The sequence below is a fragment of the Sceloporus occidentalis genome, unplaced genomic scaffold (assembly GCF_023333645.1).
Source record: "Sceloporus occidentalis isolate IW3139 unplaced genomic scaffold, rSceOcc1.0.p SCAF_389, whole genome shotgun sequence".
Lineage (NCBI taxonomy): Eukaryota > Metazoa > Chordata > Lepidosauria > Squamata > Phrynosomatidae > Sceloporus > Sceloporus occidentalis.
Window position 1 is genome coordinate 182,120 of NW_028317369.1, and position 10,039 is coordinate 192,158.

The 10,039-nt window shown below is 36.3% G+C and overlaps 1 pseudogene; it reads right to left on the reverse strand.

The window, feature by feature from the left end:
• Window positions 1-447: 447 nt before the first annotated feature.
• Window positions 448-624, reverse strand: LOC149273263 (U2 spliceosomal RNA; annotated as a pseudogene).
• Window positions 625-10,039: the final 9,415 nt, after the last annotated feature.

Here is a 10,039-nt window from a genome sequence, read left to right on the forward strand (position 1 = left end):
TGCAACAAACTTTCCATTTTTATTTTTTTTTGGAAGCCTGAGGTGTCATGCTTCTTGTGGAGTGTGTTTCGTGTTTAGTAAAAAAGCAGCAGAAGCCTGATCCTTTGTGGAATTCTTCTATCTAGCATTCTCCTAAGCCGGGATATGCCAGATCATTTCCTTCCCTCCTCGGCCAGAAGGCCTGCAGGAGGGCCGGATCTTCTTGGTCTACCTCTGAAGTGTAAGGAAGAGGTATGGAGCCACAAGGGATCTCACTATCTCTACCAACAAGCGAATGCTGCGCTTCAGTATCAGTAAGTTGGTAGGCACACTTAAAACAATTCGTGAGTGAATAAATAAAAATAAAAAGGTGTCCAGCCATTTCCGTGTGGCTGAATTCAATTTTTTTTTTACACTCAGGGTCAAGGGGTGAAGAGTGCTCTTGTAGCGAGGCCATCAGTGCTATTCGTGCAGACACATTAACAACGATAGTGCAGGGCTGTGAATGTGACCCAGGACTACTCTGGGACTCAAACAAAACACCTCGGGCTCCAAGCTACCTCGGCCCTAAAGCCAGATAATCAAGTTGTTCCCCCTGCCACTAGGGTACTACACTTTATCTTAGCCAAAAGGCCGAGAAGTGATACAACAAACTTTCCTTGATTCAAGAAACAGAAGTATTAGAAATTAGAATTGCATACGAAATAGCATGGTGGCTTATTTAAGAAGGAGAAAAACAGAAATCACCCTTTCTTTAAAGAGATCCTGTACAGATCAGGTAAAGAACCTTCTGTATCTAATAATGAGCGCTAATCCCTTTTAACCAATATATTGTGTTTACTGGCTACACATATTTATTCTGCAGAGCAGGTTTAATGGTTTTAAAAGTTTATGGATTTAAAGGGGATTAGGAAGGTCTGAATAGGATAGTAAGAAATAACAAGTAAAATAGTGTGGTCTGTCCACTGGAATGGGACACCTCAACAATTCCTTCAGCTATAACCATGTAGAGGTTTATGTACTAGTCACAGCTGCAGCATTTTGTCAAAAACCTTTCAATATGGCAGCTATTAGTGGGGTAAATGAATGGCCTGATGACAGAGATGCCAGAGGTGGCAGAAGGGGACCCTAAGAGGAGACAGAAATAGAACAAGCTCAAGCATTTCTTCCCATTCCGAGCAGTGCACCAGCACAGTGGCCTTCAAGATGTATGTGTTTAGGAAGGGCCAGCTGTTCCACCCCCAGGTGACCAGTGTTCCCTCTAAGCTGTGCGCTTGTGCGCGCGCACATAACTTTTGGAGGGAGCACACACGTTCTAACATTGTGCGCACAGTACCTAACGGGAGCTGGGGGGGGCGGGCAGTCCGTCCAGGGTGACACTGGCACTCCTCCAGATACGGACATTAATGTCCTCCGCTGGAGGAGCAAGCTTCGTTGGGGAGATCAAAAATCTCACCCCAACCGGCTTAAAAGCAATACAGACCTCCGATCCTGCTCCCTTGCTATGCGCGCGGCAACTGATGCTGTGCGTCGGGATTTGATGTCAGATCCCGGCACACAGCACTGAAGCCACGCCCACCTTCTTTACTGCACCGGAAGGACAGGACACAGAAGAAGAAGAGTCGAGAGGAAGAACGAAGAGGAGGAGGAAAAGTAACTAACAGAGGAAAGGTAGGCAAACATTAAGTGAGAGTGGATTAGTAAGTGTGTGAGAGTGATGGGTGTTATGCTGTAGTTTATGCTGAATGTTTGTGAATGAGTGTGTGTGTGTGATAGCATGGATGTGTAAGGGGGGGGGGATAGCATGGCATAGGGAGGCTGTAATCACATTAATATGATGCCCAGGTTCCAGCATGTACTGGCTGCCTGGGCATGATAGGAGTGTGATTGCTGTTAGCAATTATATATATATATATGTGTATATATATGTGTATATAAAGTCCAAAAATAGTTACCGGCACTCCAGGGACTTTCCAAATAACCACACAAACAACTTCGGTTTTCAACGTTTCAGTCTTGTTTATTACAGACTTTCGTCAGGACATTTGGAGTGCTGGTGACCAATAGAGACGCTCATACAGACTTTTAAAATCCTGGTGCTGCAACTTGGCCACTGGTCTCCCCGCTCCAAGAGTTCAAAGTCCGTAGAAACGACCAATAAAGTTGCTTGTACGGACTATTAACTGTTGGACCAGGGAGACCAGTGGTTTCTGCCGGCCAAGTTGTGGCACCAGGATTTTTAAAGTTTGTACGAGTGACTCTTTTGGTCGCCAGCAGGGGGCTCGTCTGGCATCAACCAATTGGGAGGCTGTTCTACTAACCTCTCAGATGTTCCTCTCAGATGTCCCTTGGGTGAATGTGTTTTATAATGAGATTATTACTTAATATAAATATTTATTTATAAAGATATCGCACAAGCATACTAATTTAGGAAATGTTTATTAGATGTAGTTCTGCTATAGGAAATACCTTTGGTAATCATATTTTCACATACTACTTTGGATTGCGGAAATAGTTTATGTAAAATTGTGCTGTCACACGTTCAGGGCAGCCTTTGTTTTTCTTGTGGGAGGATGGTGATGAAATGTTACTGTCTTGAGAGGACGACACGTAGTGTTGTATGTAGCTGTCTGAGAATTGTGAACCCCACCCTGTTTCTAACATGTCTATCTACAGTCACTGCTCTATAATGACGTTAGGGAACTTTTTAAGACTTAGACACGCAACCACAAAAACTCATTAGTTTTAGAGATTGTTTACTCATTTAAACTTGTTTTTGGGATTAGACAATTTGTACATTAAATTATTAATATTTTTCTTCATTAACGAGATATTAATATATCTAGCACAAAAAATATATGCTCTTATTGTATTGTTAAATAAATAAAATTATACATATGCCGAAATCAGTAATATACATGTTTCTATAAAGTCTAGTCATTTTGTGTCTGTAACAGCTGTAACAGGAATCTAATTCTTTCTTTACGATACAAGTTATCATAGAGCCTGGTATTAACTCAAGTACCTACCTTGAATACAATGTATTGGTAGGGTTTTTGTTGAGTACATCTTAGAGAATTCTGTCAACTCTGTTCTAGAATTGGTTTAACCCCTTAAGGACTAGGCTGTGTTTTAGTTTTTGTACCCTTCATGACTGAGACTGTTTCAACATTTCTGAGGTGCTCGTGTTTAGCTGTATTTTTCTCCTCTCCCATTTAGTTTACCTACATACCCAAGTTATAGAAGTTATAGGGAAATAAATACAAGTAGAGTTTTTCTATTTGAAAATCATTTTTTCCAAGTCTGGTAATCCTATTTTAGGATTTGAAGCCAGTCAGTTCAATTTACCCCATTGAAATCATATATTTTTGAAACCTAAACACCCCAAGGTAGTTCAAATGCTGGTATTTTAACATTTTCCATGCACTAATTCTACTACCAGCCTTTGTCAAACTTTGAGGTAGTGATTTATTTTGTGTTTTTTTTTCACACAAAATGTATTTCAGGTATAAATTTACAGCTCCTGGTATATGTCACTTCAGAAAAACACCCCAATATCTGTTCAGCAACATCTCCTGAGTACAGTGATACCACCCATTGTTTGTCAGGTTATTTGGGGGTTTAAAGGCCACATTTGGGACATGCGCAATTCAGTTTTTCAACTTGGAATTTGAAAAAATCTGGTCTTTCTGCCTCCCTGTCCTATTTGGGACAACTTTATAGCCGGCCGACTCTATGTACCCCATCAAACCATGTACGTTTGAAAGCTAGACACGCCAGGGTATTTCAAATAGTGCTATTTTAAGACTTTCCATACCACCAGCATTTGCCAAAGTATGTGGTAGTAATTTTTTTCCCACCTCATAAATACTTCAAATATCAATTTAAAGATCCTGGTATATGTCAGTGCCAAACAACACCCCAATATGTTTTCAGCAACAAGTGCGCATTTTTCAAATTGGAACTTTGACATCTGGTCCTTCTGCCTCCATGTCCTATTTGGGACATCTTTGAAGCAAACTTATTCAATTTACCCCAATCAAACCATATATTTTTGAAAACTAGACCCATGGATATTTGAAATACTAGTATTTTAGCTCTTTCCATGCCAGGATTTTTGGGAAGGTACAGTGCTAATTTGTATAAACTTGCATGGTTAAATGCAGTACTTCTATTCAAGGAGGCAGGTCTTTGTTTATTTTTTAATTGGAGCTGCCATCTTGCAAGAGACAAAATCTCGCTTGTGACTGCCCTCCAGAGCGGTCGCAGTGCATCCTGGGTTGGAGTTTTCAGTGTCGCTGAATGACTCTCTATCAAGGTATTTCAGCAACACCATTTAAGCTTAGTAGGCGGTTGTTGATCGCCTCCTACGCTCTTTTAAATAAGGATACCACCGCCATATTATATTTGGCAAACCCGGCGCCCATGGGAGGGGCTACATGGGGCCCCATGCTGCAGATTTTGGTGTTGCTGAATGCCTCAACACCGAGGCACTACAGAAACACTGTATGAGCAAAGAAAGCGATCTTAGATTTTATTAGGTATGACAATTTACATATTTCGACTATTTTACTTACCCTATGGAGGAAAAAAGCCCCCAGAAATAGGCAATTGCTTTACTAACTTATCTATAAAAAAAGGAAAAACAAACTCAAATATTAACAAATGAATTAATAACTTCATCTGTCTATTATTTGTCAAGAAAAGTTTAAAGTAAAAAATGGGAGGAGTTATGGCTATAGAAGGCTAGTGGTGGAGGCTTCCTACAATCATATAAATATAAATTCATTTTAATTATTTTTTCTAATAACATAGGCAAATGCTTTCAATGTACTTGTTTGCAGTTTTATGAAAAATAACCTCATACTTCAAGGGAATTATTGGCTAATAGTAGGTTCTGAAAAAAGTGCCTTTTAAATTTCAGTGTTCTATAATTATGCAGCAGATGAATTAGGGGCTACAGGGCTGCTTGTGTATAATGAAATAGATAGAAGGGGGCTCACTCAGGTTTCAGTCCAAGTTTCTCAATTTGTATAGGTTTGAACTTAACACACTGTAATTTAATACTAGTGAATCCAACCTTAAAATTATCCATTATTGACCCTTTTGTTAAAGCAAACATAACATTTAACGCCTGTGCTGACTCTACGCTATGTTTGCTCCTCAAATCATACATCTTTTAAAGAAATGTTCAAAAATAATTTTAAATTAAACTTATGATTAATGGTAGTTTAATGGACAAAGAATACACGTTTTGCATTGAATACAAAGTGTGTAATTTTAAACAGTGATATGTATATGAATAGGCTACATTTGCAGATGTATTACATTGTAAAAAAAAAAGTGGGTTTATGCTAAAAATAACAAGAGAATGATGACGTAGGCAATTAAACTGAGCAGTCTATTTTCAAGGGGGCATAATACCATATTAATTTATCATACCGCAAATACGGTAACACAGCTAATTTCCAATTAGGTGTTTCCTGGGCAAATGTTGTCTTACAGAAATATATGAAAATGAATAATGCATGAGCAAGGTAAAATGTCACATAAGTAAACCAAGCATTTGCTTTTAAGTTAGTTACCAGAATCAAAATGAGCATAACTCATTACACCTCGTTCCCCATGTTTTAACTATTTCTTGTCCATGTTCCACTTTTTTGCACATTGACTTCTACCTGGGCTTTTAATAAAAATAAAATAAAAAATAAAAGTATTGGGTTGTGCCAGTTGTGTGCATTTACAGAAAACAATTAAGTGTCTATATGGTGCAAAAATTATTTAATAATATACATTTGTATCTAATCTAATCTAATTTTTACAATAATTCATTTCAGCTCTAGAAAGGATTTCAGCTATTCACAAATGATTGCTCAGTTCAAAGATCCTGCTGAATTAGAAAACATGCTAATTAGAAATTCAAAACCAAGGTAGAGAGACATAACGTAAAGAAGAAATTAAAATTATTGAAACATGAATTATTACAAAGGAACTACTCATTGTACAGCGCTGTGGAATATGATGGTGCCATATAAAATAATAAATAATAATAATAAACAACTCTTGTAGGTGAGACACGGGAAACAAGAGTAAAGAATATGTGATAATCTAATGCAAAATCCCATATCATGGAAATAATTAAACTTTTGATGCACACATAAACTTTATAGTGTATTATATTTCATTTATAAAATTTGTTAACGATAACATATGCGGATACACATTGGAAAAGGTCAGCTAAATGCTTTTGGTTATTATAGGTATTATAGAGTAGTAATGGAAGAGTGATGTATTGCTTTTACCCCTTAAAGACAATGCATTCTGAGCCCGTATATGTACGGGCTTTGGCATGAAGGGGTTAAGAAACATCATATAAAGCAGAAACTATGTTTAATAGCATCTATTCCAGTCAGATAGAGTGGATTATTGAATTTAGCAGGCATGAATGTAGACATTTAGTCAGTGGCATTTTTACCTTTAGGACTGCCGTAGATGTGACCCAGCACATCCAGCCATCTCCGCCACAGCCACCATCCTCAATACATGTCGATAAATGACATCGTATGACATCACAGTCAGGGGTTCTGCCCTAGGCATAGGTCTAATGGGCCTATGGCGGAATACGCCACTGCAGTTATTACTGTTAATAAAATAACAGAGTATAAAAAATACCAAAACATGGGCCCTTTCATGTATGTAAGAACACTGTAATGTTATGTCCACTACTAGAAACTCAGCTTTTCTTTGGGTTAGTCCAGGCATATAATCTTAACATACTTGCATTCGTTCATTTTGTACTTTATGATATAGAGACACATACATTAGTGTGGTAAAGGCCATTTGAAGGTTACCTATTTATACCTCTTAGACTAATGTAAGATAAAATGCTAGTAATTTAAAACCTCATACAATTTAGTGCCAATAATTCATTTTTGGCTCTAGAATGGATTTCAGCTATACACGAACGACTGCTCAGTTCACAGATCCTGCTGAATGGGAATACATGCTAATTAGAAATTCAACACCAAGGTAGAGAAACATGAAGTAAAGAATCCTTAAATGATTTCCTAAAATGATTGTTAGATTGGCGAGATATATCATTTTGACAAATTATAGGTTGAAACATGAATTATTACAAAGAAACTACCCATTCTACAGGGTTGTGGAATATGGTGGTGCTATATAAAACAATAAATAAGAAATAATAATAATTATAATAAACTATAATAATAATAAATCTTTGAATGTAAGACACGGCAAACAAGATTAAAGAATATCTGATAATCTAATACAAAAATCCCATATTATGATCAATTTCATTATTTCATTTTGATGTACACATATTCTTTATACTGCAGGGTTTGAGGTTTCATATTGATGAATACTTGTATCAGAGAAATTTGGAATGGAAGCATATGTAAGACCACATCTGTAATGAATCACCTGTCGCCAAAAGGCATAAGTAATTGAAAAAAGGGGAGAAATAAATGAATCAGGAGGAAATATGATACAAGTCCAAAGTACAGGAAATTAAGATGGCTGCACCCATTACATAGTCATAAGGAGGGTTTCTCACTAGGTTGACCACATCGGCCATGTTTTCCGTGACACGTTTAATGCTGACCACCCCAGATAAAGTGTTGCCCTGCAGTTTGAAGGATGTATTACTGACTAATTGGTTCCCTTCCATAAGTCTATACATGCCACATATTGCAGGGCAGCAATTTTTTCTGGAAAAACATGGCCGATGTGGTCACCCTATCATGTATCAATTATTTTAATTTGTAGGGTTCTTACATAGTTGCTGAATCCTAAACCTGCCTTGTAGTCATTTAGATACATCTCTCATCTATTTGAAATCATCAGAAAGATGCATTGTTCTCGAATTTTGATTGATTTACAGGAAGGGATGCATGCATTATTACAAAACACACACAAGGATTTCATTCTTGTACTTGCACAGTTTACCATCCAAGTTGAAGTGACGGTTTTTGAGGCAGTCCTTTCTAGTGACAAGAAAGCTTTTTAACTTTGGAACTCTTATTTAAATAGAGTGTTGACTCATCTTAGGTGGAATTATGTACAGAAATAAGCAAACACAGCTCTATTCAGTGTGATCTATATATACAGCTATGGTCTATGAACAATCAAGACTCCTGTGTAGACAACATTCTTGTTTACTGTGTACTTTTTAAGGTCACTTAGCACTCTGCCTCATGAACGTGCTTTGGGCGGATCGTAAATCCAGTGTGACTAGTATTTTGGTTACACATAAGTTATAATACAAAACAAGAGTATTTTTTAAAGCAATGCCAAAGAAATTAACGTATCTTTACCTGGGTAGATATAATGTGTATATGTATAGACTTATATGTATAAACATATACAGTCAAAAGGTGCTATCGGCAAAGCAAAAATATGTCATTTTAGTAATGTCAAAACCTTCAAAAATAAGGATTAAAAATGCCATTTTAAAGTCACACTCCAGCTCTTGTTCAAGTCAAAAGAAGACTCAACTCAACCTCGCAAGCTTGTTATTTGTGAATTAAGTACATTGAATACAATATGCCAGACGTGCATGCGCATGAAGTGTATAAAAGTACAGGTATGATTTATAAAGCTGCCTCATGCACAAAAAATGGTTTTAAAAGACCACTTAGACCAAGATGTGGTGTAATGACAGGTATAACCATCACCTCCAAAATGCCAGTATTGTAATTTAAACAGAAATGTATAAAGGCGGGTAGTTTTGTTTCTATATATAATTATGTGATTTTACTGCACTTTAAACACTTAAACTAAAACCTATAATTATTGAATTAAATCTTCCTTTTATTTTACTGTTGCAAAAGAAGCTCAGCTTCCCAAGTATTATTTATTTTATTTTATTTTTGTGGGAAAATGTATTTTGTTTGTTCAAGGTGTGAGTGGATTTGGTATGTAGTTATGTGCCGCCATAGTGATGTACCTTTTTTATATAACCATGAGTGTGTCTTTTTTTTATTAAATAAAACAAAATGGGCAAACATATTTAGCTTTAGGAGAATATCTACTTCAAACAGAGCATGAAATGGAAAAGGTTAGAAGAGGACAAAGGTTTCCCCAAATGACTCACTGCATAGTAACTTAACTGTACACTGGTGGTTTCTCAAGATGTCATATGACTTTAGCACATTAAAAAAATTCTACAACTTTAAATAAAAAATCAAACTGTGTTATAGATTGATAGAATCTATTCCTTGATTGTTATGATGTTTTCTATCCAACATGTCCAGCGACTCATCATCAGTATAGTTATTCTATAGTTTTCTTGCTTGGAATATACAATTACTAATATTAGGTGAAAAATATTTACTTTGTGTCATGAATTGATACCACAATAAGTCTTCCAAAATCCCCATTACAGTTCTCCAGTATTTATTTAAAATGTATATTACAATGAAGACAGAATGCCTGTACTACATTGATTGTACATACGTTGTCATCACAATTTTTAGTGTAACTAAACTAATTACATCTACTTGTTTATATAATGCCACGTATAGCTTGTGCTTTTGTTTGGTTTTGATCAGTGCAATTGTTTCAGGTACGTTTAGTTTAGATTGTAACTTTGTCAGTAGGACCCTCTTTACCTAATGTATCAGTTTATCTTAGTCTGTCAATTCTAGGTTTTTTTCATACTCTTTAAATGTATGTATTGTAAGAAGCGCTATGTAAATTGTTGGCAGTATATATAAATATATGGTTAATAATAATAAATGTAAACTTCATAGAAGCTGGGATTCTTGGCAGGTTCAACATTATCTAATCAATTTCCTGTACTGATGTTCTCGCTCTTACTCACCCACCCTTACAAAGGTGAGGACCAATCAACAATAACCAGCAGCTTAACAAGAGGTGACAAATAACATAATGTGGAGGAATAAATTGGCCACTCTTGAGAATATCTAAAACAAGAGTTGGATTTATAGTTAGATAGAAATGTAATCCTTTTGAATACATTTAAAAAATAACTTTTATTAGATTATCCTAAAACATGTAATTCTTGTGGAGGCATGCA